General features: G+C 33.3%; 1 long non-coding RNA gene and 1 other non-coding gene across 3 annotated transcripts; one reads left to right on the top strand and one right to left on the bottom strand.

The window, feature by feature from the left end:
* The first annotated feature begins 6,519 nt into the window (after positions 1-6,519).
* LOC145065154 (small nucleolar RNA R71) lies at positions 6,520-6,626 on the top strand. The gene has a single exon (XR_013688303.1). It is a non-coding gene; the product is annotated as a small nucleolar RNA R71 (small nucleolar RNA).
* Positions 6,627-8,734: 2,108 nt separating this feature from the next.
* Positions 8,735-11,874, bottom strand: LOC145062682 (uncharacterized). 2 transcript variants are annotated; one of them, XR_013687663.1, is made up of 3 exons: positions 11,698-11,874; positions 9,530-10,051; positions 8,735-9,298 (listed from the first exon to the last, which is right to left on the bottom strand). It is a non-coding gene; the product is annotated as an uncharacterized LOC145062682 (long non-coding RNA). The 2 variants fall into 2 exon arrangements; XR_013687662.1 differs by having other exon boundaries at positions 8,735-10,051.
* Positions 11,875-12,078: the final 204 nt, after the last annotated feature.

The following is a 12,078-nucleotide window of genomic DNA, read 5'->3' as shown; positions in this document are numbered from 1 at the left end:
TGTATCCTAACAAATAAAGATTTTTTTTGCCAGATGTCATCTTCTAATTTATTTGGACCATTTTGACCCTATGTAATGATGGTTATCTCTCAAAATTAATGTTTTCTATGCATTTCAGTGTTTAAATTTGACAAGAGATATAGAACCTACAAAACAAGCATTTACAGCTTAAGATAACAAAAAAATTACAAGTTTAAAAAATTTATTAAAGTCTTTATTTTAGAAACTCCAAGCATTTATAGCATAAGTATACATTCAATGGCATTAAAAAGGTCCTAATTAAGCTGCTTTAGATGAGTTATTCCCAGGTTTCAATGTTAAGTTTTTTATGATAAAATTAAACTTTAGATGAGTCATTCCCGATTTTAGACAAACGAAGTAATCATCGACTGTGCACAAACATAAATTAGACTAAAATAAAAAGAAATCTATTTAATGTCTGTATATAGAAACGACCCATTTGCCAATTGCCCTTGGTTTATTTTCTATGGTTCAAATTGCCCTTGGTTTATTTTCCAGTAGTTCTTCTTATGGGGTTCAATATTTTAGTTGCATAAATGCTCCCTGTCAACAGTGAAAGGCCATAACAGTAACTGTGTGTGTGTTAGTGTTGATTTCATAACAAGTAATTCTATGTTTATCATTATCTTTTATTTATGTTTGCCTTGTCACAACATGTTGTCCTACTCATCTCTCTTTCTCTCTTTGTGGATATTTCTATATGAATAGGGGCAAAATGGTCATTTTAAAAAAAAATTAACCTTGCGGTGTGATTTTTGTGTTACTCGCCATGCGTGTGTTTCTGTGATTTTAATGTCTCGTGTTGTCCTCTCTCAAAGATTTTACTAAATCATAGAAACATTATCCATTGGTTACTGTACAGTCGGATATATATATATATATATATATATATATATATATATATATATATAATGACAACGTACTAATAGAATGCAATGTAGGGAAAGCAGGGGAATTAGGAACAATTTAATATCTTGTATATATATATATATATATATATATATATAATGACAACGTACTAATGGAATGCTGATGTGCACAAATTATACCTATCTAGTTTTGAATTTATAACCTAACGAACTTAACTAGCTAGAATGCACCTAGGCAGTGTACCTAGTCGAATTATAGAATAGTTTAGGTAAGTCGGGTGTCGATCACAGGGAACGTATTTAATTAATAATATAACTACTAAAAGCTAAACTAAGAAAAACAACTAAAATAAGGGTTTTATCTGATTTTACAAGTTCAGAAAAACTTAAGCACTCAACAAAAATCGACTGTAGTCAATATATTAAAAAACACTTTTGTTTAGTTTAGAATCCACCTTTTCCTATAGTTAGTTCTTATTTATATATTAATAAAGTTGGTTACCAATTTATATGTAATTAGAAATTTGGTCAAATCTACAAATATTTTCACCAATTCATGTACTACTTCAAAAGGTCCTAAACAAGCAAACATAAGACTAGTTGTTAATTATAATTGGGCTATGTAAGATTTGTTAAACACAATTATGGTCACAATTATGTTCTATAACACAGTTGAATTGTTATTTTTATCACTAAATTAAGATATGGTCAATCATAGCTCTAGCAATTTAATGGTCACTAAATCACTAGGTAATCAAGTTCATGTAATTTAATGGTCACTAAGCTACACTACACTTGAAATTATGAAACAATGTTACAAACTTTAACATGCTAGGTAATGATAATCAAACACATGCACAAACCAAATTCAGATAATCCAAAAAGTAAGAAACTAACTCATAGTTTTAAGTTTCATCTAACTAAACGAAAGCAAGGGTTTTTAGCCCATAATCACAGCTGGTAAACACATAAACATAAGGAAAACTAGACTAATCATGATTAAACTAAGAAAACTGAATGTGTAGATGCGAATCATTGCACCAATCTCTTTATCCTTTGATCTCTAGTTAAATTCTGCCCTCAAAGGGGTCTTGGAAGGGCATTTTTTTGTTAATAGTCGCAGCCTTCAACCCTCTCTCCTCTGGAATTGACCTAATGTACAAGTTATATATAGTTAACAAAAATTGCGCCACCACGACGTGGTCCTCGTGTTTATCTTGTATTCCCCAAGCTAACGTCAAAAATTGTGAAGATTCCATTCACCACGTCGTGGTAGTTGGAAATCCGACTTTTTTCAAAACACGACAGGTGTCTGAAATTGTGTCTACTTTTCAGATCATTTTGAATCACGTCAATCGGAGATACGAGTCATGAGATATGTCCAAGGTACCGACGAGGGGTCAAGCTGTCCAACAACATCTTTCTTGTGTCTTCTTCTTGCCTAAGCATGCATTTTCATGCTTTCAACTTCCATGTTGCTTCCGAGCATGTCTTTTATGCTACATAATAGATATTAAACATAATAAGTAGCTTTTGTTATATAATATGAATAATTATAGATAAAAGTATTAAGATATGATGTAAAATATATGTGTAGATATGCACATATCAAAATACCCCACACTTATCTGTTGCTTGTCCTCAAGCAAAACTAATTAATTTTAATTCAAAACTTCATCACCACCATAATATAGAACAATCCATTTTGAACTCAACCATTATACCAAGACCTCAATGCGCATATTTGTGTCTAAAATCCTAACAATTTCCCAATCCTAAATACTCACAATCCTTATGAACCTTCAACCCTTAGTTTATACGACACTCGTTTTTGCAACCCTCCGAATCAATCCTCAGAAATCTTTCTTAACCACAAGGTATTTTTGTTAAGCTACCCAAACATACGTAATCTAGAAAGAATTACAACTTTTGATACCCTAATCGAGCTCTTTGGAATTCTTCACTTCTTTGATATTTGATCTTTGATTTCTTTGAATTCACCACCTTCTTTTTTTCGATTTTTTGTATCTTCAATTTTTTTTTCTTTTTTCTTTTTGATATTTTTATCTTCATACTTGATTGCTCCAAAATTCTTCAACTTTTTGGTAATTTCTCTTTTTGTTTTTTTCATATGTATCTCACGTTTTTTTCTTTTTCACTAAAAACCTACATGCTTAAGCCCAACCCAACTTGCTCTGGCCCCGGGTCCTTCCTTTCTATTCCTCGGTAAGCGGACCGTAGGAGCATGGGGGGCGGTATCTGCTTTTGACTGATAGAATCTCTCTTTTGTCCCTCCTGACCGAACCCACCAAAAAACAAATAAATAGATAAAGTTTTGATTGCCGGGGGAGTTGCGTCGGAGACATCTTTATCTGAGGAGGAGGCTTCGTCGTCCGGCTCCTCATAAATGATGTTAGGATGGGCCGACCCATCCTCAGAATCCTAAAAAAAAAGAGTCGATGCCTGAATGCTCCTTTACCGAGCAGAGGACTCGCTCGTGGATCAATAAATTGCGTTTGTAAGATCAAGCTCAGCTCGTGGATCTTTGATTCTTTTAGACAAGTCGTTGGTCTTTTCGATTTTCCTTTGACCTAGTATGAATAGTAAATGGGTATAGTCCCGCAGCTACATGGACCCCTTCCTTTCTGTTGTTGCCAGGTCTATATAGGTCCAATCTCATCTGCTAGCGCTTCTTTGTTGCTTGGTCGGGACACATTCATCGATTTCTTTTCGGGCTTGCAAGTGACTTACTTCTTTTTCCCGTTCTTGCTGTCTTAAGTCGTCCTCTTTTCTTTAGAAGCTGTTCATTTCTTTCCTGCCTAGGGGTGCTTATCTTCAACCCTTATTGGTTAAGGGCATTAGTCTATGTGCAATGACTACATAAGCTTTCCTGTATAGATTTCAGGTTTAGGCTACAAAACATATTATGTCATAAAAACTACCAGACTACCTTTTGATAACTCATAGCTTTTCACTAAGACTTGGGCAGCCACAAATATACTATAACATGTATTGGCTCGGTTAAACATTTGAGCTCCCATCGGATCATCGCATATAACAATAGCAACTTAAGTTCAAACTATTGCTAGATTAAATTTTTAGATTATTATTTCAAATCCACTAAAAGAATTTTAAATTTACTACTTTTCTAGCAATTTACTTTTTCGACGCCCTACCCCACACTTATTACATACAATGCCCTCATTGTATGTTATGCAAAACATATAATTAAAAATAGGGAGAAAAAGGAACAGACACCCCTGGGATAGAAGATCCATCTCGAATCATGTGTAGGATCTCTAGCTTGCTCTGAATTTTGGAAACGTAATTGGAAAGTAGAATGGCAGCCTCTTGATGTGATGAAAGACTCCCCCATGACATAGGAAAGTGTCAACCATGTCATGGCAGTTGGGACATTATTTCAGCATGACGTAAAAAATAAAATTTGATGGTGTGGGAACAAATCATCCATACCATGGAATTGAATATACAGAATTGGAAACGCCACTCTTGAACACTTAGAATACTGAAAGTATGGGATCAAACTCGAAAAACGGACTCAAAAAGCACCACCTCGTGGCGGAATTCACCACCTCGTGGTGGCTCAAACAAATTATTTTCCTGGTATTCTGACTACAATAACATGACGTGGTGGGGATTACCACGACGTGTTGGTCTTCATATTGCAATAATCGATGCCAGAATGAGCTGATTTCTGGAATATATGTGGCACCAACAAATGTACGAATCTGTTAGGCGTGACTCCTCACTTATTGACGCAAAAAAACACCCGAAAAATTGCTCAAATCTCGCTTCCCTCGTCGTTTTGTAATCTTTCTCTATATAGAACCTTCTTTTGTCAATAATACCCTCACTCGGATTCTAAATATAATACTTGGGAAGCTTCTTCTTGTGAATGTAAATGTGTCGGATCGAATGAAATTAAAGAACCATTCATGAAAAAATGTGATGAACCATTGCCACTACGTGTTGATGATGTCCACGTCGTGTTGTCTTATTTTCAGTAAATATGCTTCAAAATGCTTTTCACTTCATTATATGGGAACCCCACACTTATTCAAAAACTTATTCTTCAATTATGATCTTCACAAATCGCACGACTTCTTCAAATTAAGCTCCTTCAATGCTTCACGTTCTTTCATCACTACAAAATAACATCAAGAACTAGAGAACACATCATCATTTGGTTAAACTAAAAAAAATTAAGAACTATAAGAAATCAAAAGGAAACGAAAATGCAAACTCTTAAATATCGGGTTGCCTCCCGACAAACGCTTCTTTTTTAGGAGTCATGAGCTGGACTCCTTCCCACTCTACGTTGCATCAGGTGGAATTGTTACCTCCCTGTTCTCCATCATCTTGAACCTTACTCGTTTGTAAAAAACCCTTCTCCTGAATGCCTTTCTTATACTTTCTTGCATTGTTGGGTTGACATATTCTTTATGTTTCCGCTTGGGTTCTTTCCTCATTCTTGTGTCTTTAGATTTTGTCTTCTCTTTCCGAGATTTTCATGTCAAAATGAGACTAATCACTCTCTACTTCTTTTTTTTTTCTATCGCCTCTATTACTAGATTTGGTGATCTTGTAAAAGCGAACACATCAAGCATCACTGGCGCTGACACTGGAGGTTTTGAATAATTCACTTCTTTTTCCAATTGCTCTTTTGGTAAAGGCTCCTCCCATTCCTCCCACTCTTCTTCCTTTACACATTCAAATTCATCATGCTTTAGGAACTTCGTGTTTTCTTGTTTCACCAAATTTGCATTGGCACAGGATAAGAAAGGAAGACGTGGTCGATATTGCTTAAGAACAGAAAAATCATAATCTTCTTTTATTGACGACGACATGGCACTATTGTCTCCACATCGTGGCGACTGGGCAGCTTCACGATACTCTTCTTCTTCTTTATTTTTTCTTTGAATGACTGATTAGACTCCTCTTCAAGGTCCTTCATATGCTCCAATTCATCTTCTTCTTCTATATCAACGAACATGACTTGATCCATAGGGATTGTCTCAACTTTTCTTGAAGGTACATCCGATAGATTTTCTTGTAAATGTTTTGTTAATTGCCCAACTTGTGTGTGGATGCTCAAAATAGATGCTTGTTGAACTCTTCGTGTCACATCAGCTGCATCATGTCTTTTTTGCTAGCTTCCATGAATCTGAATAACATCGAATCGAGAGCATCTATCTTCTCGGATTGGACTCGTTCTAGTTGGTAGAGATTATGCACTAGTTGTTGATATTTTTCCGTGTCTTGAGCTCTCTTGTATTATAGTTCACAATCCCTTACAGAGTGAGGTCTTCCACAAGATCCGCATCTATCTTGAATTGGTCCACCCAATTTTGTGATCTTTTCTTCCATTACATCGAGCTTTTCAATTACCACACTTATAGTATCTTGACTTCCATCTTTACATGACTTTCCTCTAGTGAAATCCTCCCCCCTTGGGTTGTGATACTCCCTTGAATGCTTGGCGAATTCTTCAATTAAAGCTTTATTTGTTGCCGGATTCTTCTTTGTCATGGGCCCTTCCGAGTCTAGAAGTTGATGAGTGCACACATTGACACCATCAAGAAATATCGATATTTCTTGTTGCACATTGAATTCATGTTGAGGGCAATGTCGTAACAATCTCTTGTAACGTTCCCAAGCTTCATATAAGGACTCCACTTCTAATTGGTGAAAATTCTGGATATTTCTCTTAAGCTTTGCCACTTTTGAAGGAGAGGTAAACTGGTTGATGAACTCAGTCTTAAAATCAGTCCATGTAGTGATTGGTCCAAGGGGAAGTGATTTTAACCATTCTTTTACTTCACCCTTCAACATGACTGGTAAAAGTTGACGCATCACCGCATCTTCACTCAAGTTTGGTGCATTAAAATAATTTGAAATCTCCACCACCTCTTCTATATGCTCATAAGCTTCCTCGTGCTCCTTCCCATAAAAAGTTAGTTCGCTTAACATATTGAGAATGTTCCCCAGAAGTTAAAAAATTTGTCGTGGCTGGGATTTTTGGTGGATCAAGACCCCATCTATTTTCGTTCCTTATATATGTCTTGTACTCTTCCATTGACATGGTCGCGATGTCTCTCATATTCCAGCCAAAAAACCTAAAAAAATGCGTAAAAAGGAACAAAAACTAAAATAAACAAAAACAAAAACTAAAAACTGTCTGGAACGTGACCATGACGTGGCCAAGGTTCCCATGACGTGGTTGATGTTTAGACGAAAAAATAAAATAAAATAAATGCTGAAAAATAACTTTTTTCGGTTTTTAACCCACAAAAAGGATCAAATAACTAAAAGTAATTAAATTAAAAATCAAATAAGTCGTTCCCCGGAAATGGCGCCAAAAATTTGATGTGCACAAATTATACCTATCTAGTTTTGAATTTATAACCTAACAAACATAACTAGCTAGAATGCACCTGGGCAATGTACCTAGTCAAATTATGGAATAGTTTAGGTAAGTCGGGTGTCGATCACAGGGAACGGTATTTAATTAATAAAATAACTACTAAAAGCTAAACTAAGAAAAACAACTAAAGTAGGGGTTTTATCTGATTTTACAAGTTCAGAAAAACTTAAGCACTCAACTAAAAACGACTGTAATCAATATATTAAAAACACTTTCGTTTAGTTTAGAATCCACCTTTTCCTATGGTTAGTTCTTATTTATAGATTAATAAAGTTGGTTACCAATTTATATGTAATTAGAAATTTGGTCAAATCTAACAATATTTTCACCAATTCATGTACTACTTTGTATGGTCCTACACAAGCAAACACAAGACTAGTTGTTAATTATACTTGGGCTATGTAAGATTTGTTAAACACAATTATGGTCACAATTATGCTCTCTAACACAGTTAAATTGTTACTTTTATCACTTAACTAAGATATGGTCAATCCTAGCTTTAGCAATTTAATGGTTACTAAATCACTAGGTAATCAAGTTCATGTAATTTAATGGTCACTAAGCTACACTACACTTGAAATTAAGAAACAAAGTTACAAACTTTAACATGCTAGGTAATGATAATCAAACACATGCATAAACCTAATTCATATAATCCAAAAAGTAAGAAACTAACTCATAGTTTTAAGTTTCATCTAACTAAACGAAAGTGTTGGGCGTGTCAAACCCAACAAATAAAGGGGTAAAATAACTCATTAAACACTACTACTTTGTACTAGAAATGTAATACAAGGTAAGTACGGTCGATCCACAAAGACACGGAACAAATGTTTATACCTTTTTGCGGAAGGTAAAATAATGGTCACATAAATGGGGGGTTGGTATGCAATGATTTAAATAAGATGATAAAAGAATAAGTAAATGATCAATTAAATGGAACAAATTTAGGATTTGTGAGAACACCAACTCCATGCAAGCCAATTTAACAATGTGATTCCAAGGATGAAATGATATCTACTCAATTCCACCTAAGTTGGTACTTGAAACTGTTAACAAGTTCTAACACTTCCCATTCACCAAGTTGTCAAATTCAAAATAAGCTCTTTGAAAATAACCTAACCTTCTAATTTATGTCTAAACAAGCTCTTAGATAGAAATCAAAAGGTTGCAATAACATTTATGTGAATGTTCCCAACAACACCCAATACTCCTCACATGCTTGGGAGTGTAAGAGTATGTGAATAAGATTTACACTAAATTCATTCAATGGAAATCAATTTAGTGTTTGTTACTTAGTTCAATTCACAAAACAATTACGGATTTTGCAATTTGATAACTTGAATGACCTAACCCTAATCCAAATGGCCAATAAGAATCACAATTAGAATCAAACATTCAATTGAAACAAAATCAAATTCACTAGGTAGGAATTAGAAGCAAACATCAAATCACATGATTGAAATCACAACTAAAAAGTCAAGACATGAAGTTGGAGAAACTAGGATTCTAGCCACTCATGACTAGAACAAGATCACAAATCTAGAAAATGAAATTAAAGTTCTTACAAAATGAAATCAAATGTTCCCAAGTGTTAATCAACTCCAAAATCCTCCAGAAAATCGCCTTCTTTGCTCCCAAAATTGACCCCCTAAGTAAAAAGTCGGTCCCCCCCTTTAAGAATGGTGAAAAACTGCTTTAAAACCTACGTTTATGTTTACACGGCCCGCGTAAATTAACACTGTCATTTACACGGCCCGCGTAAACGCAAAAATATACTGTGCAGAAATATACGTTTACATGGCCCGCGTAAACGCAAGGATTGCATTTACACGGCCGTGTAAATCTCTATAAAGCCAAAATCTTCATTTCTTTGATATCTTGCTCCTCGGTGCTCCGCAAGTCCTGAAATTTTGTCCGCAAGTTTTATTTACCTCCCCCAACAATATCCTACCTCCAAAAGTCCCTGAAATATCACAAAAGTATTTGAATGAAATTGCCTCATGAAAAATCCCGAAAAAAAAATGAAAAATGCATGAGTTTAAGCCTATATGCAATGTACTTTTATGAAATAAAGCTACAAAATGTGTACATGAAATGCACCTAACAGAAAGCAAGGGTTTTTAAACCATAATCACAGCTGGTAAACACATATACATAAGGAAAACTAGACTAATCATGATTAAACTAAGCAAACCGAATGTGTAGATGCGAATCATTGCTCCAATCTCTTTATCCTTTGATCTCTAGTTGAATTCTGCCCTCAAAGGGGCCTTGGAAGGGTATTTTTTCGTTAATAGTTGCAGCCTTCAACCCTCTCTCCTCTGGAATAGACCTAATGTCCAAGATATATATAGTAAACAAAAATTGCACCACCAAGACATGGTAAAGGCACCACATCGTGGTACTCGTGTTTTCCCGTATTCCCCAAGCCAGCGTCAAAAATCGCGAAGATTCTATTCACCAGGTCTTGGTGGTGTCACCACGTCGTGGTAGTTGGAAATCCGACTTTTCTCAAAGCAAGAAAGTTGTCCAAAATTGTGTCTAGATTTCAGATCATTTTGAATCACGTCAATCGGAGTTATGAGTCATGAGATATGTCAAATATACTGACGAGGGGTCAAGCTGTCCAACAACATCTTTCTTGTGTCTTCTTTTTGCCTAAACTAGCATTTTCATGCTTCGAGCTTTCATGTTGCTTCCGAGCATGTCTTTTATGCTACATAATAGATATTAAACATAATAAGTACTTTTTATTCTATAATAAGCATAATTACAGCTAAAAGTATTAAGATAGAATGTAAAATATATGTGTAGATATGCACATATCAAATGCAATGTGGGGAAAGTAAGGAATTAGGAACAATTTAATATCTTTTCTTGATGTACTGCAATCATGGGAGTTGAGAACAACTTAATCTATTTTCAATGCAAAATAACCATTCTAACACTACACCCAAAATCCAAAAAATACAAAATAAAAAATAAACCACTACTGTAAATATATATATATATATATATATATATATATATATATATATATATATATATATATATATATTAAATATTGTCATTTTCATTTCTATTTTTAAACATGGCATAAACAATATATGTTATTTTACTGTGTGTGAGTGTGTAGGCCTTTCTTTTAATGTGTAGATGATGGTTATGAGTTGGAATAGTATCCACTTAAGTTCTAAATGTTTTTTTTTTGTTATTATTATTATTTACAAGTTCAAAACCTTGATTTTTTTGTCACTTTAAATATTGAGGAGTATAGATGTAACATTTTATTATTTACCAAATATTAAGTTTCTAATTTTGTATATTAACTGTTCATGAAATGATTATTTGTACACTTTCATGAAATGGTTATTCGCTTTTTTGCCGAACCTTTTCAACTATTGGTGCATCTCTTTTCAACAATTGTAGTTGGTTCTACAATTACAAAATTAGGATGGAGATGTAGCCTGTGAAAATGATCTATCAATTTTTAAGAAGAAATTTTAGCTACTACATTAGTTGATTTAAATTATAAAATAAGTTGTTAGGAGTCCAAAAATAAAAATACAAAATTTGTGTTACTATTGGTATATTACCGAGACATTTTATTATATTAATTTTTTTAATTAAGTTTCATAACTTACTACTAAAACATAAAAAGTTGAACAAAAATTAGTATTATTATGTTTTTATTATGTTTATTTAGGATTACAAATCAATAATATAGTCTGCCCAACTTATAAAGTATTTGTAAATTAACTAATATGTTATAAGTTAATACTCATATGTCGTATTTATTTAACTGTAATCTAAAATGTCATTTAAATTTTATAATTTCATTTTTTATATTATGGTTAACAATTTTATTTTTAGCCTTACAAATCATTCTAACATATCTATAAATACAAATTGTTGATTGTATATTCAAATCATTATATTTTTGTTGTTTCAACAATCATTATATCATTATGAACTTAACAAAACATTTAAATTTATAAATTATTAATTTTTTTTATTATTGACAATAATTACATTATAATTTAATTAAAATTATTTTGACATTTCTAATCCGCGGTTTCTAGAGGTTATAACCTAGTTTTTTTTACATGGTGACAATAATAGAAAAAACAAAAAATTCCAAAGTTTTTACACTACGTCCAAAAAGAACAGAGGTTACTGGTGCCACTATGGGCAACATAGCAAAACCATCAGTGATCTTGATTGTTCCTTTAAAGATTATCCAAAATCAAATGTCTCGTAACCCAAACATAAGAGATAAACGTATACGATCTTTCAAGAATCCAATGATTACATATTGTGTTTCTACCATAATTTTATCATAAAATAGAAGAAAATCCAGACCTGGTGTAATCAATTGAGAAAAAGAGGAAGATAATTCATGTGTCTTTTTATGCTTGCCGTCGAAAGTCTGTATAACATAGGGTATATTTGAATTTTTCGTGGTTCTTCGAAGCTGGTCACGAAGAAAAGAAGAAGAGGAAATAATTGGGTAGACACGTAAAGAAAAGATAAGGGAACATGTTCTTCTTTTTTGTTTATATTTTATTTCACAGTTTCGTTTACTTTGATTTAAATTTCCGTTCTAGAAATCAAATGACGACGTGGCTTTGTTTATTATGAAATTTTAATTTCATTTTAAGCATTGAATCTGAGTTTTTGGTGTTTAGTCTATTCTGCATTTTGATTTTGGTTTCATACTGTTAAAAATAACTTGTCTAATTT

The sequence above is a fragment of the Lactuca serriola genome, chromosome 7, assembly GCF_051521515.1.
Source record: "Lactuca serriola cultivar US96UC23 chromosome 7, Lser_US96UC23_V15, whole genome shotgun sequence".
Classification (NCBI taxonomy): Eukaryota; Viridiplantae; Streptophyta; class Magnoliopsida; order Asterales; family Asteraceae; genus Lactuca; species Lactuca serriola.
The sequence above is the reverse complement of the archived record's forward strand: the minus strand, read 5'-3'. Positions and strand labels throughout refer to the sequence as shown.